This window comes from Myotis brandtii, unplaced genomic scaffold (genome assembly GCF_000412655.1).
Source record: "Myotis brandtii unplaced genomic scaffold, ASM41265v1 scaffold71, whole genome shotgun sequence".
Classification (NCBI taxonomy): Eukaryota; Metazoa; Chordata; class Mammalia; order Chiroptera; family Vespertilionidae; genus Myotis; species Myotis brandtii.
In genome coordinates, this window is record NW_005370787.1 from 3603890 (window position 1) to 3622654 (window position 18765).

The 18765-nt window shown below is 38.3% G+C and overlaps 1 protein-coding gene and 1 pseudogene across 1 annotated transcript in view; one reads left to right on the forward strand and one right to left on the reverse strand.

The window, feature by feature from the left end:
• GPC6 (glypican 6) overlaps positions 1 to 18765 on the reverse strand; it is a 1148404-nt gene that overhangs the window by 1102824 nt on the left and 26815 nt on the right. The gene's annotated exons all lie outside the window — the stretch shown is intronic.
• LOC102260284 lies at positions 10707 to 11768 on the forward strand (annotated as a pseudogene).

Sequence of the window (18765 nt, forward strand, 5' to 3'; positions counted from 1 at the left end):
AAACAAAAAAAATGGAAAAATATCCCCATTCCTTAGGTGAGGATTAAATTTAAAAAAAAATGTGGGTAAAAAACATCTACAAAAAGAGGAAAGTCATATGCATACAGAGAATAGTATGTTTGTAAAGTTAAGATCCCTTAGAGAATTAACATAGGTCTATGCCTCTTTTTGGCATCAGGAACAGGAAGTGGGAGACTTTCTTGACACTTTCTAGAGAGAAATCTTTGTTCTGATCCTCCCACAAGTGAGCCTGAGGAGACTGGAGGATGCTAACCTTGTGCAGAACTCTCACTACAGACATGCCTTAGGGGAACCACAGCAAAACCAGGGATCTATTTAATACTGACTGGCACTATCCTCTAAAGCAGGTCCCCTGGCGCGTTTCAGACTTAAGCAGGTATCATCATACTTCTCAACTCTTGCATCAGCTAGGCATTTGCCACAATATTGGTACATTCAACCAATTTCTGCCTATTGTTGTGAAATTTACACAGATAATTGAAAACCAAACAATCCATTTAAGATGCTATGATAGAACTTTTGAGGTACAAACCTCAAAACAAAAACTGGAATTTAAAGTAAGCCAAGTTTTTATTTCCTTTAATTTCTATGACTGAAGAGATGTAAAGTACCTGAACAAATCCTTTCTACTCCTCCCACATCAGGAAATGGAGTTTTATCATATTGCTTTTAAAGATAGGAAGAGAGATGAGCTACCCATTGCCCTGACTTGCCCTATATTTTCAAACAAGACATTGAAACCTCACACTTTCCTAATTCTTTACACTAAACAGCACTTTTCAAATTATGCATAATAGAATGTCAGTGCCCCTCAAAAGATAATTGGTATTAGTAAAAAGATAGTTCTACAATCAAGTAAATATAGAAAATGATGAAAATAAGGTTAAAGAAGCTATTTTAAGGCCAGATCTCAATGTGTCTTCCATAGGCAAATGGTCACTGTAAATTCCTAGAAGGTGACTAGAGGACAGCTTTTCGAATCCCATTGGACAGGTCTTAACAAACTATCTCTTTTTATCTTAAAGAATTTCTCAGGAACGGCTGCTCCAGGTCAGTAGTTCTCAAAGTGTGGTCTCCCAGCCTAGAGCATCAGTACCACCTGGGAACTTGTTCAAGATGCAAAACAGCAGGTTTCTTTCCAAACCTACAGATTCAGCAGCCCTGGGGGTTTGGCCCAGTAATGGATATAAAGGAGATCTTCAGGTGTTTCCCTTTTTTTCTCTCTCTCTTTATAGTGACTTTATTTATTTTTATCTTTATTGTTGAAAGTATTAGAGATTTCCCTCTTTATCCCCCCATTGACCTTCTTCCTCCCACTCCTGCCCCACCTAAGGCTTTCAGCACACTGCTGTCTGTGTCCATAGGTAATGCATATATGCATACAAGTTCTTTAGTTAATCTCTTCCCTCCTTTCCCTCTGAGAACTGTCAGTCTGTTCCACACTTCCATGTCCCTGGATCTATTTTGTTTGTCAATTTATTTTATTCATTAGATTCCACATATAAATGAGATCATGTGATACTTGTCTTTCTCTGACTGGCTTATTTCCATTAGCATAATACTCTCCAGGTCCCTCCCATGCTGTCTCAGAGGGTAAGAGATCATTCTTTTTCACAGCTGCATAGTATTTCATTGTGTGACTGTACCACAGCTTTTTTTATCCATTCATCTGCTGATGGACACTTGGGCTGTTTCCAGATCAGAACTATTGTAAATAAAGCAGCTTACAGGTGATTCTGACACACACTGGAGTTTGAGAACCACTGACCCAGCTGAACCATTCTCTTTAAAAGTGAAAGCATGGTTTCTACAATTATCTTGGAAAATCAAGGGTTTTCAAATTAAAGTTGATCTTCAGTAATAGGCAGCTTTTAAGATGTAACATATTTCTTTCCTTTTATATAAATCTACTTTGATTTGAAAAGTAACTACTGCTTTACAAATTATATAGGATGTTTTTATTCATGTTCTCATTACTGAACTACTTACTATTTACTCTTAGCAAGGCAATATTCCTAATGCTTATTCAAGAAAATAAGTATCTGGTTTTCTCGAATATGAATGAGAATGAAAATATGTCACTTATTATTACATGATCTAGATTTCCTATGTGACTTTGATAGACATAAATAAAAGCAGAAGTAAAAAGTAATGTGTCAATATGTTTCAAAAGTATTTGTTTATGAAGTATTCAAGTATTAAAATTTATAGAAATAAAATGTAAAATGGAGGGAAAACTAGTTTTCAATGGGCATAGAGTGAAATCTGCGAGATAAAAAATGTCTACAGGTTTGCACACAATGTAAATATACATAGCACAACTGAAAAGTACATTTAAAAACACTTAAGATGATAAAGTTAATGTTGTTATTATAACCACAATTAAAAATAAAACTAATTTTTATGTGTTTTTCTTCAGCTCATATGGTGAAATTGAACCACTGAAACATTTTTAACTGTTAGAAACATTATTACACTATCAATATGCTCTACCCAAGAACTTTGGTATTGAAGGAAAAGTATTTTAATTCATTGGGACATAATATACAATTATTTTCAAAATAAGAAGTTTGATTTAAAACTGAAGAGCACAACATTGAGGGGCCAAACTCTGATTTTATGTTATAAAAGCAAACTTTAAAATCCTTAATATGAATAAAAGAAGCATTCCCTGGTCTAAATTTATTCCATGAACTTCCACTGAGTTCTAGGCACTGAACTTGCCAATTGCTGGGGAAATAAAGACAATAGATATATTATTCCTGCCCTTAGCAAACTTATAATGCATTGGAAAGATGCAGAGATTTGAAGATGGCAGCGTAGGTAAACGCCTGTACTCGCCGCCCCTCACAACCACATCAAAATTACAACTAAAATACAGAACAACCATCATTCAGAACTGCTAGAAAGCTGGCTGAATGGAAGTCCTACAACTAGAGAAGTCAAGAAGAAAGCGCACTAAGACTGGTAGGAGGTGCGGAGTGAGAACAGGCTGGTACAACACCCATGTGTGCCGCATTTTTAATCAGGATGGAGATCATCTCTGTGGAGGCCTCCCAGAGGAGCAAGGGGTCCCAGCCCCACACCAGACTCCCAGTGGCCCAGGATCCCAGAGCTTGGAAAAGAAGTAAGAACCAGGGGCTTTAAAAACCAGTGCAGATTGGGGCTCAGTGAGACAGAGGCTGCTGAGACCCACCCGTTCCTCTTAAAAGGCCAGCACCACGAACTGAAGTTACAAGGTCCCACTTCCTCTGAGATCCAGTGCCAGGGCAAGGCTCTGGGGAACACAGACACATAGGAGGAGGAACTGGATTGTCTGGCATCAGGGCAGGAACTCAGGGGTGGCTTTCTCCCAGACAAAGGTGCTCCCAGGGATCATTGTTCCTATGCTGAGTCCTCCCTGGTCCCAGAGCTGATAGGCAGCTATTTCTGTTTGCTCTGCAATGGTGATTCCCTAAAACCCCACCTCATCCAATTTACAACCTCACCTCAGCTGTGTGCAACAGCTTTTGCATATGAATGGCCTGTCCTTGCTCAGGCTAAAATCTCTCAAACAAGCTGCAGCCCCAAACCTATCAATAAAAGACCCAGCCCACCACCAGCCTGCCTTGCTTCACAGCTGGGTCTCTTCTGGGCACTTCCAAACCCTATACAAAGAGGAGGAATCTGCAGATCTCTCTGTAGCTCCTGCTGGGTGGCCCCAGGCAGTGGATGACTTTGTACCTCCCTGGAGACCTACGAGCCAGTGTACCCAGTGATCAGTGTCAGACCATACCAGATTACAACTCTACACATCCATAAGCGACACACTCAAGGGGCAGACTCAGTGAGCACCAAAGCCCCACTGAAGCAATTCTTGCTCCACAGGGTGTCTCCTATACAGCATCTCTCCCACTGTAGTTGCAGCTGGTCCCCACAGCCAATTGGCCTGGAGGTCAATTCCTCCCAGTGACACCAATAGCAATCAAGTCTCAACTACAACAAGACTGTGCTCACAGCCCACAGAGGGATGTACCTAGAGCTCCCAGCTCAGGTGACTGAGGAGGCTGAGCCACTGGGCCCTATGGAATACCTACTATACAAGGCCACTCTACCAACTCAGGGAAACATAGCAGCTCTACCCAATACATAGAAACAAACATGGAGAAGCAGCCAAAATGCGGAGACAAAGAAACATGTCAGAAATGGAAGAAAGCAAACTACTGGATACAGAGTTCAAAACCATGGTTATAAGGTTATTCAAGAATCTTCTAGAAACCTCCCAAAAAAATGGAAAAGGACCAGTAAGAAATTAAGCATACACTGACTGAAATAAAGGATAATATACAGGGATTCAACAGTAGAGTAGATGATTCTGAGAATCAAATCAATGATTTGAAATATGAGGAAGCATAAAAACACCCAACCAGAAGAGCAAAAAGAAAAAAAAAGAATACAAAAATAATAATCTCAACAATAAAGACTAGAAAAAAAAAAGATACTTAAAAAATATTCACAAAAAATTCCCCAAATAAACCCCACACAGTTGAATAGTTACTCTTCTAAAGAAATGGTGAAAGACAATAATAAATTTGAATGCTTGTCAATATATGCTTTCACAGTATAGCTAAAAATAATTTTTCAGATTCTAGGAATCTTTGAACATTTCAAGATCAAACTCAGGCTGGGATTTGAGGAATTGGGTTATAATAAAGACACCTTGGTTTGGTCTGAATAAACAAGGTTTTTAAGAAGCGAAAGCATTTATTATAAGCTTTTAATGCCTCCCATTTAATCTCACATTTCTCTTACCAGCATTCACCATTTCTGTTTGTATAGTGCCTGACAGTTTATAAAGCACTTTCCTTGGCTTTACTGCACTTGATCCTTACAACTCTTAATTAGGTTGGCAGATATTATCTCCATCATTTTATAGATAAGATGCTGAAACAGAGGGAGATGGAGGGACTCACTAATAGTGGCCAGGCTATTACCTACAGAACCAGCACTAAAACACAGGCCCTATTTCTCACTACCCTAGTTTATTTGTGAGTTCCTTCTCTCATGGTAAATTTATGAGGCAACCTTTGCAAAGTAGCATAATTTAACCAATAATTAACAAAACAAATCATGTCCTTATGAGTTGGTCCAGGGCTACAGGAGCTGTCATGGGGAGAGGTTTTTGAGGAAACATCTCCCCCTCTCAAGTTCTCTTCTCTCCGGCCACAGAGCCATGTTACAACACCACTCCTGGTATATGATTGAGTATTTTAGAAACACTGATTAATATCTTTATTGCCTTTAAAAATGTTGAAGTGAGGGATGTTATTAATATGAGGCAGAATATAAGGGAATACAATATAAATCCTTCCTTGCAAGCCACCTAAAAAATTGGCAGGGAAAAAAAGGGGGGGGTAGCTGGAAAGAAATAAGGAACACCTGCCCAAAATGTCCCCAAGTGGACACTGGGCTATTAATTATGGTAGAATCCCTGCCCAAAGATTGAGGCTTTCACCAGGCCTCTGGCCCCAGGTACTCACAAAGGAAGGGATAAAGAGCTGGTAGCAAGCCATCTCATACTGGCTCCATGGATGCTGTCCAGCCCTGAGCTCCATGAGCTCCCCATCCCCACTCTGCAGACTCCTCTTCAGAGGAGTCTTAACACCGAAGTATTTCTGTGGCCACAGAGCCCTTCAAGGAGATTCTCATCCTGTGACAGCCCCTCCCATAATCAACCCCCAATATGTGTGTGTGTGTGTGTGCGCACACACACACACACACACACACACACACACACACAGGATTGTTTTCTAAGTTCAAGTCTAAAGTGTAAAGGTCATCAATAAAATTGCTGGTGAAAAGGCCAAAGCTTCAGGCATTTTGTAAGTTGTATGTTCCTGACAAACCTCGGGGTAAAAAGGTCTCTTACATCAAAGGTAAAAAGAACCCTAGTTAGTGACTTTGACTTGTTCACAACCCAAAATGAGGAAGCTTAAGCACAGAGTTCATTCAGTCTGAAGCCAGGGAGAACCTTGCCAATATACTTCCTCATCTTTCCTCAGCTGGGGCTGCAGGGCCATCCTTAGTTCTTGCTTGGCTAAATGGTAAATGTTTTCATCTTGGTCATTACAAATAAACCAAAGTACTTAAAAATTTTCCTAGCTGTTGCAGGATGGATTGTGTCCCCTAGCCTCCTACCCGCAACCCTCCCTCCCAAAAAAAAAGCTCATATGTTGAAGCTCTAACCCCTAGTACCTCAGAATGTGACTACATTTGGAAATAGGACCTTTAAAAAAGTGATTAAGTTAAAATGAGGCCAGTAGGGAGGGACCTGATCCAATGACTGGACACACAAAGACACCAGGGATACATGGCACACAAAAAACAAAACACAAGACGATGTGAGTGAGAACACAGGGAGAAGGTGGGCATCTACAAAGTCAAGGAGAGAGGCCTTAGAACAGCGGTTCTCAACCTGTGGGTCGCAACCCCTTTGGGGGTCGAACAACCCTTTCACAGGGGTCGCCTAAGACCATCGGAAAACACATATATAATTACATATTGTTTTTGTGATTAATCACTATGCTTTAATTATGTTCAATTTGTAACAATGAAAATCCATCCTGCCTATCAGATATTTACATTACGATTCATAACAGTAGCAAAATTACAGTTATGAAGTAGCAACTAAAATAATTTTATGGTTGGGGATCACCACAACATGAGGAACTGTATTAAAGGGTCGCGGCATTAGGAAGGTTGAGAACCACTGCCTTAGAAGAAACCGAACCTGCCCACACCTTGATCTTGGACTTCCAGCCTCCGGATCTGTGAGAAAATATTTCTGTTGCTTACACAACCCAGTCCATGGTTTTGTTATGGCAGTGCTAGCTAACTAATATAATACACTAACTGACTCCTGTGCTTCATTTATATCATGTTTGAGGTCTGTTGATTTCTCCTTTGCTACCTAGTCAGTGTTCTAAAGAATGAAGCTCTTCTCATTTTTATGCCTCATAAAACTGAGCAATGTTTAAAACAAAAGGATCCTTTTATACATGTTGGGAACGTGCACATACTAGGATCAATGACAAAAGAAACATTTCATATACCCAATTAAGGTCTTAAATGAAACAGTTTTAGAAAAATAACCATTAAGAACTTGAAAACAGTCTTCCACCTGAAGAGATGAAAAGAGTTTCAACGTAATACTGCATCTGTTTGCAACATGTCAGAGTTGGCAGACAGGTTAGTCTATAATCAGAAGAGGTTTTCAGTTCTGAAACAGGACTTGTAATATTCCTCAGTATTTTGCCTGATTAAGTGCTTAAATTCACAAGGCCTGAACAATCAAAATTTTTGAATATGTGAGCTCCCGATTAACTTCCCAGGTATCTAACCCAAACCCTCACTAATTCCCTTAGTCATTATACAGCCTGAGATAAGACTCTACATTGTGATACAATAATATGTTAAAGTACTCTGTAAACACAGAAAATTGTCATATCAAAATTAGAATTAGTTGCCTTACAAATATTCATTTCCATTAACATTTATTCAGGAAATTTCAAAAACAGTAAGTATCTATGTATTTATTAAAGAGACATTTTATACAATAAATTCACATTTATAGAATAAAGCCACAGACCACATGTAAGCAAAAATTTGCCAATAAACTAAGTTGAAATATCCGAGGTCAGGTTCTATGTATTCATAGTTTTCAAATGAAAATAGTTTTCTCCTAGGGATTTGTTTGTACTATGTTATTTCCGGCTCCTAAAAAAATGCCTAGTACATGGTAAGCATTCAATGTGTATAGCTGAATATATGAATGAATATATTCATACTATAAGTATTTTAGAATAAAATCTCCATGTGGCATAGAACCATGTCCCCTTTAGAATTCAATCATCAGAGCACAGACTTCTATATTTTGATACTAAAAGTATTATTTTTATACTTATATTAACAGAGCACATAAGTAAATAATTTTTATCATTTCCAGAATGAATACACCACATTCCCCCAAATCATAGCACATTACTCATTTGTTTATGTGGCACTGCTCATCAACATGAATTCCTTAGAAAAATGGCATAGTTCATGTTTAGTAGATATTGGTTAGATGAATGAATAAATGCCTATGTGAATAATTTTTACCAACTACCTCAAATTTTCAAAGTTCTTAAACAGAAGCTGTATGAGGACTTCACTCATTCCCCTTGAAAAAAAGAGGAAATCAGTCTCTTGATCTTAAAGGAAATATTATGAATAGAAATCTAAAGTACATATAAAACTTTGTGACAAATAGTAAAATCCTGACATTTAAAATACTTTCTTAACTTTTAGGCAAATGAATTCTATCAGCTTAGCAGCAAGGGATTCTATGAGTCTGTTGTTAGATATGAAATATTACTCATGGGTTATATATTCAACTTTTCTTAATATCACTCTAAAAGTGCAATTCTGTTTACCTAGATACGATTCAGACCATATTTTTGTAAAAATAAATTGGCCTAAATTTCAGAGAGAACTACATGTTTTTTCCTAGCCACAAAGAGACAATTTGCCTTCCTAGGGTACAGTTCATTCACATTGGCTTTACAAGTTGTATTTCAGGTCATAGCTTTGTGGGTAGAGCATTTTGCCAGTTCCTTAAGCACTGCCTATCTTTCCTCTGTCCTTACGTTTTAATGGGAATAAAACCTACCACCTGTCTTTTTCTGGATAATCAGGTCACAGCTTTCCAAACTCTAACAAAAGAAGCATAATTCTGTTTCTGCAGCTTATTAACACAAATGTTCCTAAACTGCTGATATCTAACATGGAAATAAAGTTGGATAAGTGTATGGGTATGCACAGGCATTGAAGATCTGGATTCTGCGGTCCACTGTCTATTCAGGAATTCTCAGCTGTTGTCAGCGATAAAATAGATGAATATTTATAACCTCATTTACAGAATCATTCACAGACATTATACCCAAATAAGACCAGAATAAATTGTTGGAGCTCCACTGTGATAACTTACATTAATTATTTAAGAATCTTCACAACCTGAGTTGTTGTATTTCACCAATCCATGTTTTGAAAAACTTATAAACACTATGATCCCATTCTAATCACAACATTCAAACATTTTCATACATATATATACACATATATGTATATATAGAGACAATGAATCACCTCATTCTTCAATTACCTCTTAAAATTCACTGCTTAAAATCATTCACGTTCACTGTTCTATAAATTATTTCTCAAATTGTTGGAATTTTTTAAAAGGGAATTTCAAAGGTAATATAAATTCATATATTATGGATAAACGCCCACCCAGTTTTAATATTCTTTATCTTATTCATTTGATAAATGTATCACTTAAAGACAACTACATGTTCTCAAAGCTGAGTTATTAAAATTACAGATTAACTATAATTATTGTATCACTCTAGTCACACTTTCAAATTCAAAACTAAGGTGCTCCAAAGTGGCCTGGTTTATATTATCCAGTTTACCTCATTACCATCTGAAGAGTTGAGTTACTATTAATTTCTTTAATATAACTAAAAAAATAATCCTATCTTGCTAATCAATAAGTTACTATAATCCTGTCAGTACAAAATAAATTTGATTTCAGAATTTATAAAACTTAAGAAGGAATGTCTTTTAATTAGTCATATTAAACACAAGTAACTAAAAGATTCAATTATTGGTCTTCTTTGGTAGTTGGGAAGTCCTGGTTCTTTAATCAGAAAAGCACCACTACTAAATTTTAACAGTTAAGGAAAATTAGTTATTTGCCCACCAATATTACTAGTCCCAATCCTATATAATATGCTAATTATATGCTGAGGCCGCTCAACCGCTCACTATGACAAGCACTGACCACCAGGGGACAGTCAATGGTTAACCAATCACTATGACATGCACTGACCACCAGGGGGCAGACCCTCTGACCTGTAGGTTAGCTTGCTGCTGGGGTCCAGCTGATCAGGACTGAGCAAGATGGGCTGGACATGCCCTGGAGCCCTCCTCCGGGCTGATCAGGGCCAGCTGGCCAACCTCCCATGTCCCTCCCTGGCCAGCTGGCCCTGATCAGCCCCGATCGGGACTGGGCAGGACGGGGCCTGACATGACCTGGAGCCCTCCCGTGCCCCCTCCCCGGCCCCAATCATGCAATGATGGGGTCCTTCGGCCTGGCCTGCACCCTGTCACAATCTGGGACCCCTTGGGGGATGTCGGAGAGCTGTTTTCAGCCTGATCTCACAAGCCACTCCCCTCAGAAGGATGCCAGATGCAGGGCTCAGCAGGTCTCACAGCTGGCAAGCGCTGCTGCAGCAGTGCGAGCCTCTCCCGATCAGGACTGATTGGGCTCGAGCCTGTGTCAGGTGCAGCAGGGTCAGGGTGAGTGGGAGCAGCAGGTAGGAGCTCTGCAGGTTTCGGCCCAATCCTCACAGGCCACCCCAAGGGACCCCACCCATGCATGAATTCGTGCACTGGGCCTCTAGTTGAACAATAATATATCACTCAGAATACTTACAAGGCAGGGATATTTCATCCATATTTCTTTCCAAAGGATATGATAGTCTATGCAAAATTAACTTTTATATCTAATAATACGATTCTCAGATTCACTCAAGCTCAAGGAAAAAAAATGACTAAAGTAAACACTTAAATAACTCATTCGATCTTCCTTAAAAACTCTAACCATGGTCATATTGCTCACTTATGGTGGCCTATTTCCAGTCATATGTTTTACTTTCAGATCTGTATGTAAGTTACATATACCGCAGCTGGGTAGACCGCCAACTTCATGGGCCTGCCCGAGCAGCCACCTCCGAGATGCTGCTGCTGGTCCAGAGGCACTCAGCACAGTGCCACAGGCTACCCAGGACCTTGTCCAAGCCCACCTGCTTCTGGAGGAAACAGCGAGTCTTCTCAGAGGTCAGTCTGTTCAACAAGTGGGATCCCAGGGCCTTCTGTTTGTTCAGCAAAGAGAGCTTGCAGTGACCTCCCCAAAGGACAGCTCCATCTCCATTCTGGGTTTTGATGATGCCACCACCTGGGCTCCTGCTTGACACACTGTGATGGAACCAACCCCAAAGCTGAGGTCCCCTTGATCATGAACTCCATAAAATCCTTTCTGACCACGCTCAGTGTGGAAGGCTGGAAGTGCACCTGGTCGGCGGCTTCAGTGAGGATGGACAGTTGTCACAAAAACTTACTCACCAACTTCTTAGTGAATTGGACAGACAAGATGATGACATTCACTTAGTGACATTATGTGTGACAGAATTAAATGACCAGGAAGAAAATAAAAACCACTTTCCAATAATTTATGGAATTGCTGTCAACATGAAAACTGCAGAGATTTGTAGAGCCTCCTTCCAAGATCGGGTCTGGAGGAGGAGCTGCGAGCTGCACCAGCTTTAACAGGAGGACCAAGGATTCGCTTTATACTGCAAAGACAGGACAACTACAACCATATATAGGACTGTATTCCTCGATGCCATTTCCACATATGGATTTTGGGTTGCAGCAAGATAAGCAAATACTGGAGAACATTCCCACTTCACCTCTGGCTGAGCCCACTCCTCCCCCCACCACCACCCACTCCAACACCAAAACTTTACTGAACATATTAGATCCACCTTAATGTATTTTTAAAAAACTATCTCTGACAAACACACTATTTCCTGCACATAAAGCTGTACTCTACAACAAAAAAAGAAGATGGCTTATGGAAAAATATCTCTTTTCCAGGAAGCTGAAAATGGGAATTACAAAAGAATGCAACCTTAAAAAAAAGTGTTTACATACACTCTGAAGCTATATTTGATATACATCAAGCCTCCATTTTATCAACTTTTTTAGGAATTATCTAGATTATCAGTTTTATATCAAAGATTTCTGAATGCTTTTACCTTAAGCCCTAGCTGTTTCAGGAAGAGAAAGTTATTATGTGGTGTTTTCCAGATCATACTTGTAGGAGATGTCAATCAAGACAGGGAGACAAACAGATTTTTGATCATTAAATCAATTTTAAGTAACTTAATTGATTTTAAAATTGAGTGGAACCAAAGATAATGTAGAGAGATTCAAGGTCAACACTTGAGTATAACTTTTTTCTCCTAGCTCTAACATGTCCTGTGGAGACACTTCTGTTCAAATAACACTCCAGGCCTCTCTTGCCCCCTGACTACCTAGGGAAGGAGGGACTATTATCAGAACAAGTGGATGATGGAGAAGCAATCAAGCTTGCAAAACACACTCTCCCTTTTTTGTTGAATGAATTTGCTTTCTGTTTGCTTTTTGCCCAAAGGAAAAACAGTAGAGGCCTCTGGCTGTCCAGATGTGCCATTAACTACGGGTGCAAGTCTATTAAATCCTGCTGGGAATTGGCAGCAAGCTCTTTTGACCTGAGATCTAAATGCAGATCTACATCAGCTTTAATCTCCATTTGTTACTTTAATCTCCATTTATCTGTCTTCTCTATACTGTTTCTCATTTGGTCTCAAATTCTGGAAGCAAAGGAAAAGGAGTGTTAGTGTTGACTCTCTAAAATCACCCAAAATATATAATATATAAGACACGGGAGGGTGGAGGAGATATATACTGGGATTTTACTCCCTTTTGTAGGAAATAAACACAAAAATAAAGCTTAGAAGATAACAAATATAAAAATATATGGACTGGGAAAGGCAGAAAGAGGTTCTAGATAAGAGATTCTGAAAGGACTTCAGTGGGAAGTTTAAGTAGAACGTGAAGGTGTTTTGCATTTAAAAAGCAATGTACAGAGAAGAGGGAGGGGAAAACATTCCAGGTCTACAGAAATAAGATGATTTTTAATTCTTTGTTAAGTGGGGAAAAGAAACAATTACATTGCTTTACAATGCATACTATCTAATCTCCAGATGTAAAGGTGATCTACATATCTATAAAGATACACATATACTATTATGCATACATATATTCACTTGTGCAAACCCTCAGGAAAAGCTCTGGTGGGAAACATTAAGTGAGTAGAAGAGGCATGAGATCATGGATGGCTGTGGGGTCTTTTAACATTTACTCATCCCTCTGGTGTTAGAATATGTACAACACACCGTGGGCATGTGTTCATGTACTAGTTATTTAATGGGGAAAAAGGAGAGAAAAGGAAGAAGCAGAAGGGAGGCAGGGAGGGAAAATTGCAATGAGAAACATATGACAATAGAATTACACAAGCCTTAATTTACTTCTTTATTTAGATGCTACTGTAGGACTGTTAAATGTCAATGGGACATTTTTATGACAATCAATATTCATTATATTGATAAACACAAAAGCAGAAATCAATACTCAAATTTTCAACTGATAGAATGAGAAATAAATGTCATGCTCTTTTCTAAAATTACAGGCTTTATATGTCTGTCTTAATAAATCAGAAGTTAATTTTATTGTCTTTTCACCAATAGAACCCTGGTTAAATCAATACTGCACTAGATTATTTCCTAATCTGTGACATTCCTCCAATGATTCATCAAGCACACAATCACTCAGAAAAGAATATTGCTAACAAAAAGCAGCTTCTCTCTAGGGTAGAATAGTAATTCCAAACCTATCTACAACCCACTCCTTGTCTCTTTTAGTGATTAAAAAAAAATGAACTTAACCCATACATTTTGTAGATTTAATAATCTACTCTGTCTCAACTAAATTAGATTATGACTGTTACAAGTGCTCCCCAAAAGGACATTAGAAGGAGGAAGAAAAGAGGCTCCAACCTTGACAAAGATTTCAAGGCAGGCTTCCTGGGAACATGAAGCTTGAGATGATAACCTGTGAAGGATGCACCAGAGGTCATTTGTTGAAGGGCGGGCATGCAGAGATGAGAGCAGGTGGGTCTGACTTCAGGGAACCTGACTTCTGGTCAGTGTGCTAGGAGTAGAGACGACTACACAATGAGGGGATTACAATTCATGTTAAGCAATTACGTCTTCTTTCTACATGCAGGGGAAGATACTGCAGTGCTTGAACCAGAGAAGTATCATTTTAAAAAGACTTTTCTGGCTTCAATTAGCCAATCCCACCCATGCAACTTCTTGGATGCGGGTAGCTTCCAAATAAGACTCACTTGGCTGAAGCAAATGGCATGGACACCCAGATAACCAAAATGCTTAGAGGGGCGCTCCACTGTTCTCAGTCACTCAGAATTGGTCTTTATGTAGCCAGAAATGCTGTACCCACCACCTCATTCCCACCACACTCCTGGCATGGGCAGAAACCATCCTGGCCTGTTCATTTTTATATACCCAGGCACCTAAAGTATTGTCTGGCATATTGTAGGTTTCCTCATTGCCTGAAGACCCTAATATTCAGATTTTCATATTCTAAATGAAGATTATCTAAGATTGGTCTCTATACTTCTACTTTTGTCCATAGGAACTGGGCAGAGATTTTAATAGATATGAACCTGCAACTGTATGGGCAGAACAAGTCATGGGCAAATGGCATTAGAGACTATCTTCTATTAACTACAAAATGACTTTCCAAGGGATTTTCAGTGTATGTTCAACAACATAGGAATGCATTATTCAAATAATCCTCTCTTGATGCTTTTGTCTATACAAATGTATATAGCCCACTCTAAAACACCTTTTATGATGCATAAAATGCTAAAATAGAGCCCTGAAATACTATGCAAATGTAGATCATTTATTTTTAGGTCAAAATGAATACAATCTAAGTTAAGGGGCTAGTTACTAAGGTTACAAAGAATGAGTGAATAAATAAAACAGTATTTTAGTCAGTCTTATCAACAAGAACAAAAAAAAAAAGAAAACATGCTTAACACCATGTATTTATTTCTACCCTGAGAGCTATAACAACACATTTTTCCCCCAAGAGCCACATGTCTACTAATCTAAGTACATTTATTCTTTTTTTCTTTTTCATCTATTATGTAAAAACCCTTTCCCTCAATGTACACATATGTAAAAACCCTTGTCCCTACACGCTGATAAAAATTTAGGTGTACAATCGAATAAGCTGTTAATTTGGCCACATCATATCTGCCTTTAAAAAAAAAAGCACAGGGTATAATATTATAATATGTGGCGTTTTCCAAATTCCAAAGACTGTACAAAATGTTTTGATCCTAAAATTCTGAAATTAGGCATTGGAAACATTTTCAGTAATCAAAAATAATATTTAACATTCAGGTAGTTCTTTACAATTAGATCATTTAGAAAAAAATATCAAAGGCAAGGGTATAAAAATTCAAGTTGTTAGCCTGAGAAACAAAAGAATAGCCATACCCTCATATGAATCTTCAAATATATAAAGAGGTTTTTCAAAAGAATCATCAGAATAAAATAGCAGAAAAATAAAACTGGCATAATTACTTTATGAAGAATCAAAGTCTATAGTAAAAAAAACTCTGTTGAAAACTATAAATGGTTGATCTAAGAGATCAAGTAGAAATTGCAATGCTTTTAATTTCCACATTTGTCCAAGCTTAAATTCCCATTTAGAAGAAAATCACATTTCTTAAAAATTTTCATTCTTCTTGCCAAAACCGGTTTGGCTCAGTGGATAGAGCATCGGCCTGCGGACTGAAGGGTCCCAGGTTCGATTCCGGTCAAGGGCATGTACCTGGGTTGCAGGCACATCCCCAGTGGGAGATGTGCAGGAGGCAGCCGATCGATGTTTCTCTCTCATCGATGTTTCTAACTCTCTGTCTCTCTCCTTTCCTCTCTGTAGAAAATCAATAAAATATATATCAAAAAAAATTTTTTCATTCTTAAAATTGAAACGAAATAGTTTGTAACAAGTTTGAATTCATCAGGACCCTAAGAAACATCTTGTTCACATTCTCAAAGATCTAACATGGACCCCACCACATTTTCAATACTACAATATCGCCATTAAAAGAAACAAGTACAGCCCTAATTGGTTTGGCTCAGTGGATAGAGCATCGGCCTGTGGACTGAAAGGTCCCAGGTTGAATTCTGGTCAAGGGCATGTACCTTGGTTGCGGGCACATCCTCAGTAGGCAGTGTGCAGGAGGTAGCTAATCAATGTTTCTCTCCCATCAATGTTTCTAACTTTCTATCCCTCTCCCTTCCTCACTGTAAAAAATCAATAAATTATATTTTTTTAAAAGAAACAAGTACAGATGGCCTTCATTATTAGTAAATTACCCTTTCTCCTGCTTAATTTGGGTTTTACAAATCATTTTCTTTATAGATCAGTAAGTCATAAACTAAAATAGGTATCATAGTCTGCTTATAATCTTTTTCACATCCAAAAAACCTAAGTAGTTCAGGTTATTTTTATGCAGGATTTCTAAGTCATCATTTCTTTCTACCTATTGAGTATTTCATGACCAAGAACAGAATAAATCATATTTTAATTCTTATAGAATGGCAAGAGTCACAAGGCTTTATACAACTATTACTTCTGCCTTTCATAAATGACATTTACCTGCACAGCCCTAACCCTGATATTTGATTTCCTTAAGTTCTGATCAAGTTATTAACATTACCTGTGTTTGACTGGATAACAGCCATTCTTCCATATTTTAACATAGAGGGGAAAAATTAACAATACAACCTCTCTATACTACTCATTTTGACACCTTAATGCCCTCAGTTTCTATATTCAAAGTACTTAAAGCCAAAGCTATACTGGACCAAGGCAATTCGAATACTAACTAATATGAAGCCTAATAGCATTAATTCCCATTCTTCTTCTTATAAGTGAGGATACTGCATCACAGGAACTCTCACCATCCTTCTAACTGTATGTTTATTTAATTCCATAGCAGCACTTTTGCCAGTTTTCCTGATATCTATGATCAAATATTAGGTCACCCTTTTGCCTGTTAGGGTTGTGAGCTACCACAGCAAATCTTGGTAAATCATGCTGTTCTGATGACTTCAATATATTATTTGCAAGGTTCTTTTGGTATGAAAATATTCAAAAACAACCAATAAATTAAACACAAATTAAAAGGAAACTATAATGGTGCATATGCACAGTATTTGGACTTATAAAAAGTAAAATTAATCTATAAAGCATACAAAGGGTTTTTTTGGTTTTTGGTGTTTTGTTTTGTTTTGTTTTTGGGGGGTGCTTGTTTGTTTTTTTCAGAATTGTATTCCTCAAAGCAAAAACAGATACAAGTAATGCACAAGATTGTTTTAAAAATGGTAAATCAACCTGAAAGTTAGTGACAAAAATGCTTAGAGATAAGGTACACAAAACTATTGATAACATTTCTTCATCAAACTACATATATTGATTTTGGATTATATCAACACATTGTGGAAAAATAGATACCATCTAATGAGCATCACCCTTTTGCATTTCAGTTGTTTCATTTCATTTCAGGAGTTGCCTCCTTTTTCCTCCCCTCCAAAGGTTGCATTTTAAGGTTTTGATGAGAAAAGCACAACAGAACTAATTTCTACTTTTTCCTGCTTATTGGAAATCAGACACTGCAAACAAATGCCTTTTTAATAATTCTGAGGGTTTGCTCATTTTTGGAAGGAGGACTGATTATACATATATGTAGACAGTGGTGGATTGGTGTTTAACAACCAACTTTATAGGAAATGAGGCCCTGATTTTTATTGTTTGCCAATTGCTGTGGTACAAGTACTTCCACCATAACTGACTTCAAGCTACTAATGTGAGGTCAATCTGCTCACAAAACACCTGACAATTTCACAATTGACTCTGATGGCCCCGGGGTGAGCTGGCTCCAGCACACCCGTGTGTACATTTGAAACACATGCATACACATACATCTACCCATATATACACAAATATGTTGCTACATATGACTCACACAAAAAGGAAACTTAAATATATTTCTTAACAAACTGACTTTTCAAAGTTTATGGTAGCTCTTTCTAAAGGTCAGAATTTCACTTTACATACATCTCCTTTCTTCTTAACCACATATCCTATCATTGCTTCTGAGGTCTCTTCTGGAGTAACATCAATGGTTTTGAAATGCATCAGCTTTAAGCATATAATTAGCTATGGCCATATGTCTAGTGTCTAAAATGAAGCAGGCCAGATTTAAAATCTCAGGCAGCAGACCCTTAAGAAATTTCATGATCTGATACCATCATCCTTCATGAAGTTCTTATCTGAATGTGTGTTGGTAAATGGATACTGGTCTCATTGGGTAGAGACCCACATACAGTATCCTAATCCAAATACAAAAATAAAGCTTTTCCGTGTACCATGAACCCCACATATTTAATGGGAATATTTTCATTTACACAACTTTCTTCTGCAGAGAAAAGTTGCTAGAAGAGATTTTCAAATACTGCATCCATCCATCTAATCCATCTGAAGTTGAATAGCCCATACCCTTGAACCCTTAAAGGGTCCCATAAATTGAAGGATGAGCTAGCATCCCGCAGGGGCAGGAATAGCTGCAGATGAAGCACAACTCCATCCACATGTACTCTGCTGTGAGGGGCGCCTTCTGGGGCTGAGCAGCATGGAGACTGGGTGCTCTCAGTGCTGCTGTGCTGACAGCAAACTGGCACAACCAGCAGAGGGGAGTGGGGAGGGGCGATCAACGAGCTCCATGGCGATGCCTTTTCCCCAGCCTTTCCACTTCCGGGAATTTCTTCTAGAGATAAACTCCCACTTATGTGAACAGGTGGACACGTAAGGACATTCACAATAATATAGTTTGTAATAGCAAAACAGACACCTAGAGGTCCACGAATAGACCACTGGATAAATACAGTCTGGGAAATT